The sequence below is a fragment of the Nematolebias whitei genome, chromosome 17, assembly GCF_014905685.2.
Source record: "Nematolebias whitei isolate Nwh7 chromosome 17, NemWhi1, whole genome shotgun sequence".
Lineage (NCBI taxonomy): Eukaryota > Metazoa > Chordata > Actinopteri > Cyprinodontiformes > Rivulidae > Nematolebias > Nematolebias whitei.
In genome coordinates, this window is record NC_056514.1 from 9266372 (window position 1) to 9283996 (window position 17625).

Sequence of the window (17625 nt, forward strand, 5' to 3'; positions counted from 1 at the left end):
CTCAAGGTATGTTTCCAAGTGTGAACATCTACATTTTTTCTAGATGAAAAATGTTGTTGTTGTTGTTTGTTCTTGCCTAAAATAAAGGTTAAGTTAAAAAAAAAACATTTTGTGGTTATAAACAGTTATAATCATCATACTATCATACTGTAGTGAGCATATCTTGATCATTATCTCTGTTAATAATTAAAACTTTAAGCTGTTTTTTTGTACTACATAGTTTGAAATATGTTCATATTTAAGGTGTTTTAATCCCTGTTCTTAGCAGCAGGAAGCATCATGGAGCCTGTCTCAGTTGGTCTGTCTGCTCATGGCCTGCGTGTGTTCATTACCTCGTAATGTAAGTCTCAACCCAAACACTCACTACTGATTCACATGCTAAAATTGAAAACACAAAAACTTTTAAAGTTTATGCTGTATACATACCTTTCATTTAATCAGGATATCATTATAATTTTTTTTTCCATAATTCAGTTCAAAAAGTCCCAAGTAATACATATATTCATTCTACACAGAGTGATGTATTTCATGTATTTATATCTGTTAATTTTGATGATTCTTGCTTAGAGCTGATGAAACCCCAAAATTCAGTTTGTCAGAAAAAGAGAGTATTACATAGAACAAATAGATTGACAAGGCTTGGGCCGTGGCTGGAGTCAGAGCTACAAAAGTTACCGCACACGCACATCCATGACCCTGGTCTCGGATATACTTGTTTAAATGATCAGATCATGGACTGACCCTGGTCAGTTAATTGCAAATAAGAAAAAATCACGCACATACTTGTATACAAAATCAACAAAACACATTTTCATACAACAACAAATAAAGAGAGTATGTGTGGTAGGAAAATCATCAGGTCTCTCTTGTAAATGAGTCCTCGAGGCTCAATGGGATTTACCTATCTAAATAAAGGTTGAAAGAAAGAAAAATTCAGACAGGAGTCAATCTCTGTTCCAAGATACTCTGTACCTGCACTACCTGCTGTCCCTGGATACTGAGTAGTTAAAATAAATGCTCCAGGTTTCTTCCTTTTAGACCCCCAGAACAATTCTGTGGTCTTTAAACATTTACATACCTGCTAATTGTCCCAATTTGTGCTGGACAGTCCTGGATTTTACCCCCTTTGCCTGTCATGGTGGCAACCAAAAGTTCGCTGGTGGACACCAACGGTGGTGAAGGCTGTCAAGCTGAAGAAGGAGGCCTTCAGACATGGCAGTCCTGGAGAACTCCTGTAGCAGCTGACTGGTACAGGGTGGCTAGAAGGGCTGTGGCTTTGGTGGTTGCAGTTCTTAAAACTCAGGCATGAAAGGAATTAGGTGAAGCCATGGAGAAGGCCTTTTGGTTGGCCTTGCAGAGGTTCTGGCAAATGTTCAGCGACTCAGAAATGGAAAGCGGATCCTGTCTGTGCTTGATTTGGGAGGGGAACTGCTGACTCGAACTAAGGATATTGTTAAGTGGTGGAAAGAGCACTTCAAGGATCTTCTTAATTCACCCACCACATCCACTTTTGAGGAGGCAGAGTCTGAGTACTCAGGGCAAGACCAGTCCAATGACTAATACAGTGGCAGAAGTCACTGAAGTAGTCAAAAAGCTCCTCAGTGGAAGGGTGCCAGTGGGTGGATGAGATTCATCCCAAGATTCTGAAGGCTCTGGATGTTGTGGGGATGTCATGGTTCATATCTCTTCAATGTTGCATGGAGGACCGAAACACCACCTGTGGAGTGCCAGACTTGGTTGGTGGTTCCCATTTTTAAAAAGGGATATCGGAGAGTGTGTTCCAACTATTGTTGGATCACACTTCTCTCCCTCCCCAGTAAACTTTACTCCACGGGTTTTGGAAGGGAGGTTCTGCGGTAAACCTCTGAGCAGTGTGGCTTCCTGCCTGGCCGTGGGACAGTATGCCAAATCTTTACCCTTATGGGGCCTCTAAGGGGTCCATGGGAGTTTTCCTCTCCAGTCTACTTGTTTTGTGGACCTAGAATATGACTTGACTTGACTTGACTTATGACTGTGTTCCTCGAGGCATTTTTTGTGGGGTGCTGTGGGAGTATGGGGTGCCAGGTTGCTGTTAAGGGCTATCTGGTCCTTGTATAACCAAAAAAGCTGCTTCTCTGCATCGAAAGGAGTCTCTTGAGGTGGTCTGGGTTTCTGATTAGGATGCTTCCTGAGCACTTCCCTTTTGAAATTTTCCAGGCATGTCCCAGAGAGTGAGAGAGAGCTGGGGACTGGACTGCTTATCCATAGGGTAAACATGAAGGTCTGAGAGGCGGTGCAACAGAGTGTTGGTGTTTACAGTGTTAAAAGCCAATGAATAGTCCATGAGAGGATCCTTTTGTAGGCATGTGTGAAGTCCATTTGCTTGGTGACTGTGTCCAAAAGTATGGGCTTGCATCTTTTGTGCTTGGTTTTGCTTTTTAGGAAAAATTGATTTAATCTATTTTGTCAAACCAATCCAACACCAACTTGCACACTGCTCTTTTCATGCACATGCACAAGACCAATTTTAAGGTCACTGACCTGTAGTCCTCCCAAGTTTCTTGGCTATGATATTTTGGAAAGATAGCTAATTCCTTCCACTGGTTGGGGAAAGGACCATTGTCTATGAGGTGCTGGAACAGCCTGGTGAACACCCCATCTAACTGGGTGGAGCATTCTTTGAATGCACTACCTCTGAGCTTGTCATGGTCAGAGAATTTATGAGGGTTTACTCTGTCATTATGGAGGTTACCAGTTCCCTAGCCTGACTTTGTCACCTTGTAAGAAAGCCTTTTTCTTCAGGGCTAGGCTTTCATGGCTTTAGGAATCCAGTTTTTATTTTTTGGATAAACAGTTACTAATTTGTTGGCAGTGACAATTTCTTTACATAATATAATATATTCAGCCAGTACACTGGAAAGCATGTTAACGTAATCTCCACAGTCATAGAAATTTTGAAAAATAAGCAGACTTAATGTTTCTTTTGCATCCTCATTCCAAATAGTGATGGTTTTTGTGATACTGTCCAGTGTCTTTAATTATGACCTGTATTTTGGGAGCAATAGAACAGACTTCATAGAGGACAGGATTTTTAAATGTTTGCCCCAGATAGATACATTACTGTAGCACAAGTTAAGTATGGTATGTTTTCTTGTAGGGGCTGTATTGCTCTAGGCTGTGAAGATGTGTGGAAATATCACACTTGTTAAAATCCCACTTTATAAATAGTAACTGCTTTCCAGTCTGAGGGGACAACTTAATTATAACTTTCAGCTTTCTGCCAAATCAAACTTGATCAGTATGCAAAGTTCATCTGGCTTGTTACTTACCAATCAGACATTTGACAGGCTGATTGCAAATAAAGCTAGTCGGCTCCCTCTCCTCCTCAACCTGTTGCATATCCCTCCTCTGGAACCTATTCTCCCTCTCTACTGCCTTTGTTTTTATCCATGAAGTAAGTCCCAAGTGTGTTGTTAGCGCTAAGGGAAACTTTCACTGTGGGGGCCATTCAGCTCCATCAAGGCATCCCAGGAGTAGGTGAGCCTGGATGAACTGGCAATGGGTGGGTATGCTGATTGCAAACTAAGTCAGTTCATGGGTCAAAGACTTGTGATTATGAGTCACATAGCCCAGATAGAGAACTCTTGCTATCCAGATCACATCAGGTTGCACAAATACACAAAAAGCACACAAATTTCTAAACAAAAATGGGGTTGTATACAAGTTAGAATTTTTAAATTGAATTACTGAAATAAATAAACATTTTGATGATATTTTAATTTTACTGAGAGGTACCTGCATTGTACATGTTGTTTAGGTGGAGATACCCAAGACTGAGCGCCTGCTGTCACAACTGGAGGAGTTGAGCTGCAGCTGCAGCCACCTGATGACCTACACCTCTGCCGCTAAGTGTTTTGCAGGCCTGATCAACAAGAAACCTGAGGGTGCGTTTGTGCATTTCCTCCTTTGGCAGAAGTCGACTTTGACCTCAAACTGAGAGAAAGACCTTTTCAAATTAAAAGTCAGGATGTGTCTTCTTTCATCTTCAGGTGATTTTCTCAACAGCTCAGTTCAGAGAGCAATGCAACGAGTGTACAGTGAGTTGGACAGCCCCTCTTCTCCTGTTCGCACTCAGGCCTTCACACTGATGATTTGGGTAATTATAATTATTATTGCTGCTGCAAGGCGAAAGACGGGTGATAATGTACTTGCCTGTGTGTGTGTGTGTTTGTTAGCAACATATCTCGTTAATTACTCAACAGACTTTAATGAAGCTCTCGGTTGATTGATCAGCAGTTGATTGTATGTCTAAAACTGATTAACTTTTGAAGGCAGCGTCATACAAAATGGCTAGAAACAGAAGGGCTCACATTACACCAGTTTTATCTTCTCTTCATCGGCTGCCTGTTGAATTTAGAATTAATTTTAAAATCTTAGTTTTGACTTTTAGAGCTTTAAATGGTCAGGCCCCCCAGTACATCACTGAAATGTTGATTCCTTATTCTCCAGCCCGCACCCTTCGGTCTTCAGCGCTGAACCTTCTTAAGGTTCCTAAGACCCGGTTTAAAACTCGGGGTGACCTGTCCTTTCAGGCCGTAGCCCCCCGGCTGTGGAATGCCCTGCCCCTGTCTCTCCGTGTGAACGTCTCTGTTGATTCTTTTAAAACGCAGCTTAAGACATTTTTAATTCGACAAGCTTTTAGTTAAATGTTTTACTGTTTTTTCCAGCTGTTTTTACTGTTTTTATTAATGAGTTGTTATTATTTTATTTTATTTTAAGCTTTTATTTCTTTATTGTTGTACAGCACTTTGTGATTGTATCTATGATAAGTGCTATATAAATAAAGTTTACTTACTTACTTACTTACTATATAGCACAGTCCAGTTTACAGTTTACGAGATAAAATTTGATATGATATTAGCTGAGAGTAATTCATAACAAATACTCAAGAATTACGGTAAAACACCTGAGATTGTGCATCACATTATTGACAAGGTTGGACAAACAACTGTTGTTGTTTTAACAAGGTTGAGTGAGGTCCTCTGGATGGATTCTTCTTTGTTGAAACGTTTTGTCTTTTTTCCAAAAGTCTTCTTCAGTATGGGATTGGGGGGGGCGTTGCTTTGGTCTGTATAGTCTTTATACAAGCGGTGCGAGAGTTTGGTTCGCATTGCTGGGAGTAAGCTGGACCCCTTCAGGTTGGAAGTTGGATACCGCTAAGGTTGACTGTTGTCACAATTCTGTTCATAACTTTCATGGACAGAATTTCTCGGTGCAGCCAGGGGGCGGAGGGAGTCCGGTTTGTTGGCCTCAGGATTCCATATCTTCTATTTGCAGATGATGTGGTCCTGTTGGCGTCATTGTGCCGTGATCTTCAGGAGTGGTTTGCAGCCGAGTGTGAAGCGGCTGGGATGAGAATCAGCACCTACAAGTCTGAGGCCATGGTCCTCAACAGGAAAATGGTGGATTGATCTATTCAGGTCGAGGGTGAGGTTCTGCCTCAAGTGGAGGAGTTCAAGTATCTCAGGGTTTTCTTCAAGAGTTAGGGAAGAATGGAGCGTGAGATTGACAGATTGATTGTTGCAGTATTGCAGACTCTGTGCCGGTCCATTGTGGTGAAGAGTGAGCTCTTCACTCTCAGAGTTCTCTCTTTTTACCAGTTAGTCTACATTCCTACCATCACCTATGGCCACAAACTTTGGGTAGTGACCAAAAGAATGACATCATGGATACAGGCGATTGAAATGAGTTTCCTCTGCAGGGTAGCTGGACTCTCCCTTAGAGATAGGGTGAGAAGTTCAGTTATCAGGAGAGACTCGGAGTAGAACCGCTGCTCCTCCACATCGAGAGGAATCAGTTGAGGTGGTTCAGACATCTGGTAAGGATGCCTCCTGGGTACCTCCCTAGGGAGGTGCTTCGGGCATGTCCAACTGGGAGGAGACCACGGGGAAGACCCAGGACATGCTGGAGAGACTATGTCTCTTGGTTGGCCTGGGAACACCTTGGACCTCCCTGCTCAAGCTGCTGTCCCGAGACCTGACTTCAGAACAAGAGGAAGATGATGATGGATGGATGGATGGATGGATGGATGGATTCTGTCTAAGGAGCTGCAACAAACTCAGTCTTATAAATAGCACCTTCTCATAGTGGATCAACCAGTTTGTTGTTGACATCCAAAACTAGCTGTTCACATGATCATGTTGAACCATCAGCCTAACGATTGTTAGTTCTCTGATGGCTGCTTGCTATTCACATGGGGCTGAGTGATGCTAACAATAACAACATTGTAAGAAGGGGACAGTTGGACACGGAGGCCTCCGCCCTGTTTAATGATGGACTGGTTCCATTTCTCCTCTCTAAAACTCTTCTATTCTGTTCCTCTATCAAGGAAGTTCATGTCTTCATCTCTGAAAGAGTAACTGCTGGCCTGCAGATCAGTGCAGACCTTAGTGAACATTAAATAATTTAGGTTTTATCTGAGTTAACTTTGAGCTGGTTCCAGTGGCACTCATAGAACATGTTGGAGATCGTTGGTTACGTACTGTAACCCCAGATTCTACGAGTATAGGCGTAGCCCTTTAAGGCTGTCGCTGATGGGTTTATCCCGTTATGCGCAGCATAAGCACTGAAAAAATTTAGTCCACGCCCACCTGCTGTGTGGGCCCCACCCGGTCCGTATAAATTACGTTAAGAGCGGGAAATCGGCTCCCAAAATAGCTTTTTTCTTCAGCCATTTAGGAGCCAGTGAGGCCCGACGCTTAAAGGGCTACGCCTATACTCATAGAATCTGGGGTTACAGTACGTAACCAACGTTCTATGTCGTATAGGCTTTGCCCTTTAAGGCTGTTGCTGATGGGTTAAGGGCGAAGCGGATGTGGTCCTCGCCTCACTGGGTCCATTCGAACACAGTATGAAGCGGAAGCTTGCCCAAAAAACATCTTTTCACTCAGCTCCCCCTGTGCATAACTACGCGTTGCGTAATTATGTGCCATGCACAGACGCATGTTGTGTAACTATGCGTTCTGACAAAACATGAACGCCTCGGAAATTTTCAACGGGGAGAGGATGTTGAAAAGAAGAGGGGGGGGGGGGGGCATGAACCAACTGGTTCATGGCTGAACAATATAAACAGATCAATAACAATGAACTGATTATTGATCAAATGAACTGATTGGTAACAATAGTCATGAACTGATTAATGACAATAGAACCAAAATCACAGGCACAACTTGTGACTGATAACAACATCTCACACTGTAATGCATGCAGACAGATGTGAGCTTAAACAGAGTTCCATGAAAAACAACAATATTCATTCTGTTAGAGCACTAAGGACAGAATGTGTCATGGAACGAGCCGTCACATCACGTAAATAAAAGCGAATGAATGAGCAGGGTGTTGACCACGCAGCCGCAGTGCAAATGTCCTGCATTGACATACCATTATGCAGAGCAGTCGAAGATGCGATACCCCTGGTCGAGTGTGCTTTGAGGTTGACAGGAGGCTCTAAATCTGATGCTTGTAGGCTTCAGAAATGGCCTCACACAGCCAGTGTGACAAGCGCTGGGTGGATAACGGGCGACCTGCAGATGCATCTCTATAATGCACAAACAGGTGTTGAGTTTGACGCATTACAGCTGTGCGCGCTATGTTCATGTTCATGTTTGTGCTGATGTTCAATGTTTTATGTTATGAGTGCTTAGTGTATATTTAGTTGATGTTTTTCTTAGTTCATATCTTAGATGTTATTACTGTTTTTCTTATACATTTTATTGTTGGATGTAACTGGGACCCTGTGTACATAATTTCGCTCCACCACATGTACTACATGAGGTGCGAATGACAATAAAGAAACTCTGACTCTGACTCTGACTCTAACACGTCAACGCCCGCACCGGACAGAGAAGATGAAAAGATGCTTCTTCTTCTGATCTGTGGGGGGGAGGGAAAAACCCCTCCAACGATATCACTCTTGATTTAAAAGAGCTCGTGATGTTTTTAAGCATAAAAGCTGGGTTTGGTCTTAAATCAGCTGAACTACCGTCAGCCTGATTTCTGAGACATGACGGAGCGACAGAGAGGGCAGATAAATCACTTACCCTCTTAGCGGATGTTGAAGCCAGCAGCAGGGCTGTTTTATGAGACAAGAATTTAAGTGAAACCTGATCCAGAGGCTCAAATGGAGCTTTGATCAGGGCTCGCAGGACCAGCGTTAAATCCCACTGTGGAGCAAGTGGGCGTGAAGCAGGCCTGCGTCTCTGTACGCCTTTTAGAAAACACTTCATCAGCGGGTAATTAAAAGCTGTTCTGTCTCCAAACCCTTCGTGGCAGGAAGAGATGGCTGCAGTGTACGTTTTAATCGTGCTGAATGCCAAATTCCTGTCTATCAGCTGTTGTAGAAAAGACAACACGCCACCTAATGGGCATGAGATGGCCTCTACACCTTTCTCTGTACACCAGCGCTGAAAAGCCGTCCACTTTGATGTGTACAGAGCTGTGGTAGATGCAGCACGTGAATCCTGGATTGTGCGCACTACCTCCTGTGGGAGACCCATCCTCTCTAAGTGGGACCGCTCAGCGGCCAGACCCACAGGTGCTGGCCTATTTCTGGGTAACTCCTGATCGCTCCTCCTGCTTGAAGGAGAGCGTCCTCCCTCCACGGCAGTTTCCACGGGAGCCCCGACAACAGACGTTGCAGGACTGGAAACCATGGTGCGTTCACGCGCTCGAGAGCCACCAGGAGAGCTGTCAATCCCTCCTCCTGAACTCGGTTCAAGAACCGTAAAATCAGAGGAGGTGGGGGAAACGCGTACAGAAGCGTTTTGGGCCATGGGCTGTGAACAAATGCATCCACCCCCAGCGGTGGATTGTCTCGTGGGCTCAGGGAAAACCATAGTTGACACTGAGCGTTCTCTCGTGTCGCAAACAGGTCCACAGCTACTTTGCCAAACTTCTGCCACGTCTGAACCAGCAGGTCTGGATGGAGGGTCCAGTCCGCGTGACGTGGGCCGCCCCTGGACATCACATCTGCCCCTCTGTTCAGAACATCGGGTATATAAACTGCTCTGATGGAGAGCATGTTTTGGTGAGCCCAACACAGTAGCTTTCGCGCAATGTGTAACATCTGGGCTGAACGCACACCCCCCTGATGGTTTATGTACGCAGCAGTCACCATGTTGTCTGTGTGAATCAACACATGTTGATTCTGTAGCACGGGAGCAAAGTGTTGAATCACATTCAGCACCGTGAAACACTCCAAAACAATTATGTGGGTTGATGTGTGGTGGGGCCACAGCGCCCCTACTGCTTGAGATAGGCATGTTCCCCCCCCCCCCCAGCCTGACAGCGACGCGTCCGTAAAGACTGACACGTGTGACGTGGGTCTGCTGACGGGAACTCCCTCTGACAGAACCAGGGTGTTTCCCCAGTGTCGGAGGTCTGCTCTCACGGAGGAAGGGACAGTGATCAACCGTCTCTTTTGTTTTACTGGATCCACACGCAGACGCGCAAAACACCTGTGGAGGCGTCTCATGTATAACATACCCAGCGGAACCACTGTGTGAGCTGATGACATCATTCCCAACAGCTTCATGACGGAGACAACTGTTACCACTCTGCCAGGTCTTACATGGTGGAGTTGACTTTTAAAAGTGTCGAATCTCGTTTGTGATAAACGAGCCTTCATGGTGGTTGAATTTAATTCCACTCCCAGATAAACAATTGTCTGGGCCGGGAAAATCGAGCTTTTCTTCCAATTTATGGCGAAGCCCAGATTTAACAGGTGTGATGTCAACACCTGCATCAGCGCCTCCTGTATGGAGTGTGACAGGAGCAGCAGATCATCCAGGTAAAACAAAACTCTCATCCCTGCTCTGTGTAACAGATGCAGGGCTGTCTCCACACACTGAGAACGTACGATGACAGGCAGCCCGTTGTACTGATACTTCATCCCCTGAAAGGAGAAAAACGCAGGAATTTTCTGTGTTGGGATGATCGGTATGCGTTTCTCTGGATGTTGTACAACAGCTGTCTGGTTGTCAACATGTGAAAAAAACGGTCTGTCCATAATCACCTTGTTGAAAAAACTGACAGATCCAAGATCGGTCTCATCCCTCCGGTCCGTTGGGGACCAGGAAGTAACGTGAGTAAAACCCTGTGTTTTCTCTCTGTTGGGGAACTCTGGAGATTACTTTTATCAGAAACACTTGGACTTCTGCATTTAGGGATGAGATTTGGTCTGAAGATGACAGGACCGTTTCTATAACTCCTCCGAACGGAGGGGGTCGGGTTGCAAACTGTAACTTGTAACCATTTGCATAACACCCTGTCCATCCATCTGAACGGCGAGCATGTTTTAGCCACTCTACGTAACGTTCGTGGAGTGAACGTGCGTTTAAGTGATGCGTCACGTTTTGTACGGCTGTCAGCAGTCCGCCCCTCAACCGCCGTCATGCGTCGCGGGAATGTTTTCTGCGTGACCCAAGGCGAGGCTTCCTCGAAAAAAGGCTCTGAACGCGCCCGTGCGCTGCGTTCAGACCGCGGACCAACCTTCATGTGCAGGTGGGCCGTTGTGCTGAGGCGAAGCGTGTGACAGCTGATGACGCCGTGGGGCTGCGCGTTTGACGTCGCTGTGCGAACGTTGAGAGGCGGAGGGCGTGACTTCATCTACGCCGTGCTGTTGGAGTGAAGGCTGCGAGCCCCGCGGGAGCACACGTTTTCTCTGGAGGGACGCGCGCCGCTTTCGCTGGAGGGGCGCGCTCGCGCTGGAGGGAGGCGGGACTCGTCACTGGGTTCGTTCAGCTGCCTCACGCTTATGCTACCGTGAGCTGCCGAACGCTGAGACGCGGTGGGTGACGGCTGCCCGCGTTTGATTCGGTGAGGCGAGTGTCGCTCTTGTGAGAGCGAGGACCTCCACCTGACCCAGCCTGCGGTCCACATTTATACCGATGTAAGCCGGTGAGCACCGGGCAGCTGTGTGTGTGTGCGCCAACACCAACGCAGCGCCGTTGGATGGAGGCTGTTTCATCCCATGAGTGCGAGTTTGACACCGCTTGGGTGAGGATCGTGCCGCTCGGGATGATAATGAGTTATTTTCGCTTACCATTGTGTCGTGTGATCGACTCTTCATGTCTTGGAGCGACGGTGAATTTAAAAAACCTTTATTTAAGGATACCGGCTCGTTATGTGTGAAGGATGTGTGCGCAGCCGCTGTGAGTTCATCCGAGCTTACAGACTGGCTAAAAACAGACACTTTGATCATTGAATGAATTTCAATTTTCGTGTCACTTTTACGCACACCCTCCGCAGCCCGTCATTTTTTTAAAACTTCTCCCTCTTGAGCTCTGCGATTTGTTTGCCCAGAGCGCTGTCTTGCAGGCGAACTCTGGGGAAACGCTGAACTGCAGGTTGCCGGAATGAAGAGGGCTGGATTCTGACGGGCGGGGCTGGTGGTGGAACTGAGCGAGAGCCGCGGCCGTGGAAACGTCGATGCTTTGCTAGCGACGGTCCCTCCAGCGGGCCGGGGGGCGGGATGAGCCGCGCGGCTTGATGAGGTGGCGCACAGCCTCTGGCGCCTCCTCCGACTGCTTCAATTCGCTAGCATGGTTTTGAAGCTGCTCTTGAACAGCGCGTCCGCCGTGATGGGCCCTCCATCAGGTCTTTGTGCAGTTTCTCCGGCAGCGAGGGAGAGTAATGAAACCAGGTGGATCGTTGGATCATCGTCATCCATGCTGCAATCCTCGACAGGCAAACCGTAGAAGAGGCACACAGTTGTTGCTAGCTGCGGCTGCCTGAAAGCACATTGATGGGCTCGATTGGAGAGCGTGGTCACCGTCTGGTTCGTGTTTCTCCGGAGGGACTGGATGCTGCTCCGACCTGGACAGCTTCGCTCCGAAGCTTCCGCGAGGCTTGGCTCCAGGGGGGTTACCGAGGGATAGCCCCGCTCGGTGAACCCCTCCACTCTGGTGATGGTTGCGGACTGGGGACCGACTCCCCCAATCTACCAGGAAAGAACCCTTCTGTGGCCTCGCCCGTAGGACATCCTGTTGGGAGCACGAGGCCATATGGGTCAAGACGGTGAGCCGGAATGGAGCCCAGTAAACAACCTTCCCGCCGGATCATCCGAACTGGCGGGAAAGGCGTAGGACGTAAAAAAGGGTCCTTTCATGTCAGCCTCCTCCTGGGTTACGCCGGGCAACCCCTGAGGGTGCCGTCGGCCGGGAGCGGTGTGATCACCGATGCGAAAACGAGGTGGGATGGGGTGAGCATTCACTCAGCCCCCTTCCACCGACACTACGCTCCCCAGGAGGGAATGAGCAGCGGGGGCTGCAGCTGAGCACGCCTGTCCCGGAGGAACCATTCGATTCGCTCCGAGGGTCGGCGATAAGAGGAAAAAATACAAGATGGCGTTGTCCAGCGTGTAGTGACCTGTCACTGGGAAATATTCCTCGGCGCTTACCTTGGAATAGGACTGCTCGTCATCTTCTCCTCGGGGAGGAGAACTCACCGGACGACCGGAGGTCGACTGCTGGGCCAAGCATCCTTAACAAAGGTTGGTCATCTACACAATTTTCCGTTGTGGACGTGGACTAAATTTTTTCAGTGCTTATGCTGCGCATAACGGGATAAACCCATCAGCGACAGCCTTAAAGGGCGAAGCCTATACGACATAGAACAGTCTTAGTTACCACCACACAAAAGTTCAGGTCAGTATTTGTGAAACTGGTTCAGTTAGGGTCAATTTAGCACTTTTTGTAAGTCAGATGGCCATCACCCATCTTGGATCGTATTGACTGCAGTTAATCAGTTGTTGATGTTCATTCAGTGATAAATACTAACAGTTTAATTAAAACCCAGTGAGTAGTTCATGAAGGAATTTGTTGTCAGACAAAATCACACTAGTAAAACATTATTGTCCACCTTATTCTTTCTGCAGTGAGCAATAAATAGTTTATGTATTATGTCTACTGTATCTACCAGGCAGCAGTTGTGCTATAAATGGTCTGTTTGCCCTCATCATTTGAGCAGTCCTAACAGCTGCACATGCTCTGTAAAAGGCAGCATGTTTACATGTTATTTACTTGTTGTGTGCAGGTGGCCAAGGCTCTGCTCCTGCGGTACCACCCTCTGTTCTCAGCACTGACTGACAAAGTAAAAACACTGATCTAAAATTATTTTTACTATTCTGTCACATCAAGGGCAACCATTATTACAAACCCAGGTTTAAATGTACCTTCAACCCGCTCTATGTAGCTCTTCTCTTTGCTTGATGATGCTGATCTGGGTCCGATGGCAGCAGACAGCTTCTCTCTGCTGATGAGCGACACTGAGGACATCCTGAACCGCAGCTGCCACGCAGACGTACGCATCATGTTCCGTCAACGCTTCTTTAGTGAATACTCACCCAAGCTGGTCCAAAGCTTTAACTCCGCACCACAAGGTAGGAGATCCAACAGACCTGAACCTCATCAAGAGGCTTGTTATTTCATATTAGTACACATTTGTTATTGTCCATTTGATAATGTTTTTTGCTTGTGTGCATGTGCATGTGTGTCTTTGGCTATAGCATTAGCAAAATATGTTATAAGCCCCTGCTTGTATGTATGTACACCTACAATTGATTTCCTTTTAAAGTTAACCCAACACAAGATGGCCACTATTGCTAGTTGACCTTAGCCAAGCCATACATGGCTATAGTTCAGCCAATTTAACAGGTTTACACTAATTTTGTTATGGTGGTAGTGGAGAGTTGTGTTTGTCTCTTTACTGTCTTCTCTAACCCTAGCCAGTCAAGGCAGATGGCTCCATCCTTTGCCTGGTTCTGGTTCTGCTGGAGGTTTCTCTCTGTTAAGAGGGAGTTTTTCCTTTTCATTGTCACCCATGTGCTTGCTCAGGATAGGAAATTGTGACAAAGTGAAGATTCATCTCTTAACTGCCGTCTTCCATCCCGACCTGAAAAGGAAGAAGCACTTCAACACTTGCTCTTGTCAAGGGTGGATGCATTTCCCCTCCTCTCCTGCTCCGCTTTGCTTTGCCTCTCTGTTTGTCTGTGAAACTGCTTTAGAGCCTCTCTTCTACAAATCTTCTGAATCATAATTCTGCTATGGATTTGGTCAGTTGGTCCCTCAACACAATTGAAAACATTTCTTTGAAGAGAAGACAGGCTTTAGGTGAGCCAATTTGCCCTGTTGGCACGCACGCAGTTGGATATCTCATTAACTTTGAAGACTTGATGGTGTGTCTATCTCTACTGTCATCTGTGGATTTTAAGGACGCATATATAATTGGATTTATGATAATTGGTTCCTGCTTTTTTGGATACGGCTGGTTCCTGGTCTGTCAATAAACAAGGAAGTCGTCAACAACAAATTTGGACCCGATCAGGCTGCTTGCCTCATGATGGCTTGGTTTGTGCCTCGAGCACCCAGACTCAAATGCTTTTGGCAGGATGGATCAGATGTCGAGGATTACTCTCAGGCATGTTCCATTGGTGTGGTTCAAATTCAAACCATCCATCCTTCTACTATCTCTAGTCCCCTGTCAAATGAGGCAACTTTAAAAGTTTCACTAGAGCCTGATTTATGTTTGTACAGTTTTTGTCCTGTTGAGCTCTCTGAATTGTCAAAAATAATAACCTCATCCAAACCATCCACATGCCTGCTAGATCCCATATCAACCACACTGTTTAAAGAGGTATTTCCCCTAATTAATGTCCACATTTTGGATCTACTTAATTTGTCTTTAATGGATGGTTATGTTCCACAGAGCTTTAAGGTTGCTGTAATTAAACCTTTACTTAAGTCTGATCTTGATTCAGAAATTCTGGCCAACTATAGACCTATATCTAATCTAACTTTCATCTAAAAAATTCTAGAGAAAATAGTTGCAGGTCAGTTGCGTGAACATCTACAAAGAAATAATCTGTTTGAAGAGTTTCAGTCAGGGTTTAAAGCTTATGATAGCACAGAAACAGCACTAGTAAAAGTCACTAATGATATTCTCATGGCCTCAGACAATGGACTTGTGTCTATACTGGTCCTGTTAGACCTCAGTGCTGCATTTGATACAGTTGATCAAAATATTTTACTACAGAGGCTTGAATATGATATTGGGATTACAGGAACAGCTCTAAAATGGTTTAAATCATATCTATCTGATAGATTCCAGTTTGTAAATGTAAATAATAAATCTTCTTCATACACCAAAGTTAGTCATGGAGTTCCTCAGGGCTCAGTGCTTGGGCCAATACTCTTTACTTTATATATGCTTCCATTAGGTAAAGTTATTAAACAGCATGGGATACATTTCCATTGTTATGCTGATGACACACAATTATATTTGTCTATTAAACCCAATAAATCCAATCAGCTACTTAGACTACAAGCATGGCTTAAAGACATAAAAACCTGGATGACTCTTAATTTTCTCCTGTTGAACACAAACAAAGGTTTGAGGTTTTGGTTTTTGGACCTGAGCACCTTAGGAATGATTTTTTCAGTCTTTCTCCCTCCTTAGATGGCATTAATCTGTCCTCCAGCTCTAATGTTAAAAATCTTGGTGTTATTTTTGATCAGGACATGTCTTTTATCCCCCACATTAAAAATTTTACTAGAACTGCTTTCTTCCACCTGCGTAATATTGCTAAAATTAGAAACATTTTATCTAAAAATGATGCAGAAAAACTGGTCCATGCATTTGTCACGTCTAGACTGGACTATTGCAATGGTTTATTATCTGGATGTCCAAATACTTCTTTAAAACGTCTTCAGTTGATCCAATGCTGCTGCCAGAGTCTTAACTGGAGTTAGTAGGAGAGATTATATTTCTCCAGTTTTAGCTTCTTTCCATTGGCTCCCTGTCAAATCCAAAATAGAATTCAAAATCTTACTTCTAACCTATAAAGCTCTCAACAACCTAGCTCCATCTAATATTACAGATCTTATTGTTCCATATTTCCTAACAGAACACTTCGCTCTCAGACTGCAGGTTTACTTGTGGTTCCTAGAATTTACAAAAACAGAATGGGAGGCAGATCTTTCAGTTATCAGGCTCCTCTCTTGTGGAACCAACTTCCAATCTCTGTCCGTGAGGCTGACACATTATCCAGTTTTAAAACTAGGCTTAAGACTTTCCTTTTTGCTAAATCCTATAGTTAGGGTCGGCTTGGGTTTCCTGAGCTGTCCCTTAGTTATGCTGCTATAGGCTTAAACTGCTGGAGGACAAACTGACCACAATTTTCACTCTGCTACTGTCTTTACTCTGCTCAACCTGTTTTGTATTTGTAATTATTTTTTCTATCCTTAACATGTGTCTTTTTGTCTTTCCGATACACCTGGACCTATACCTGGACCTACCATTCTGTGTTCGTCTGTCTCTCCTTCCTGTCCTCTCAAACCAGCCGGTCAAAGCAGATGGCCGCTTGTCCTGAGCCTGGTTCTGCTGGAGGTTTCTTCCTTTTAAAAGGGAGTTTTTCCTTTCCACTGTTGCCACTGTGCTTGCTCAGGATGGGAGACTGCAACAAAGCCAATATTCATCTTGTCTGCTGGATTCCTTAGATAGAGAACTTTACTAATTGGCTTTTATGTATGTGAATGTTTCTGTAAAGTGCCCTGAGACAACTTTGTTGTGATTTTGCGCTGTATAAATAAACTGAATTGAATTGGTCATGTAATTTGGACATTTCGGAACTGAGTGGACCGACACAGACTCAAGGTAGATGTCATTAAAGTTCTGCTTGTCCCTAAAACAATCGTGTTTATCTAAATTTGGCTCCCTGACTGGCCTTGACAGGCCATCTTATCTTAATTCACCTGGAAGCTCTGGAAGCCTTGCTGTTCTGCCCCTCCCTCCACCGAGGAAGTCTTAAGGACCAATCAGAGGGGCCCGGTTGAATAAACATTCTGTCATCATTTCAGGACTTTTTGGATTCTATCTGACGTCATCCTTGGTCGTCCTCGGTCGTCCTCGGTCGTCCTCGGCACCCCCTGAGAGTGTACGGATCTCTCCAGAGGGAACTATGTGAACTGAGCAATTTACCACTCTTATCTGAATTCTGCAGTGCCTCTGTGTGTTGTCTCTGGACATGCTCACCGCCCTTGCGTCCCCCCCCCCCCCCCCCGGAATGTCGGCGTCATTATGTGCTCGTGTGCAAAGTTGTTGGTTTTTTTTTCATGTTCAAAGTTGTTGTTTTTTTCATGCTTTTAATCTTCAGCAAAAGATTAAGAGCATGTTAGGATTTTTTTTTTGCCTCCAAACCCTGTGTTGTCACTTTCACCACTTACAGGTCCTTCTCAAAAAATTAGCATATTGTGATAAAGGTCATTATTTTCCATAATGTAATGATAAAAATTAAACTTTCATATATTTCAGATTCATTGCACACCAACTGAAATATTTCAGGTCTTTAATTGTTTTAATACTGATGATTATGGCAAACAGCTCATGAAAACCCAAAATGCCTGTCCCAAAAAATTTGCATATTTCATCCCTCCAATGAAAGACAAGTGTTTTTATTACAAAAAACAGCAACCTTCAAATAATCGTGTTCAGTTATGCACTCAATACTTGGTCGGGAATCCTTTTGCATGAATGACTGCTTCAGTGCGGCGTGGCATGGAGGCAATCAGCCTGTGGCACTGCTGAGGTGTT

At 45.1% G+C, this 17625-nt stretch overlaps 2 long non-coding RNA genes across 2 annotated transcripts in view; both read left to right on the forward strand.

The window, feature by feature from the left end:
- The first annotated feature begins 263 nt into the window (after window positions 1–263).
- LOC119423365 lies at window positions 264–4172 on the forward strand. Its single transcript, XR_005187464.1, has 3 exons — window positions 264–340; window positions 3797–3923; window positions 4029–4172. It is a non-coding gene; the product is annotated as an uncharacterized LOC119423365 (long non-coding RNA).
- Window positions 4173–13070: 8898 nt separating this feature from the next.
- Window positions 13071–17625, forward strand: part of LOC119423366 — a 7060-nt gene continuing 2505 nt past the window's right edge. The window contains exons 1-2 of the long non-coding RNA XR_005187465.1: window positions 13071–13128; window positions 13231–13417. This is a non-coding gene — a long non-coding RNA (uncharacterized LOC119423366). The remainder of the gene's footprint in view (window positions 13129–13230; window positions 13418–17625) is intronic.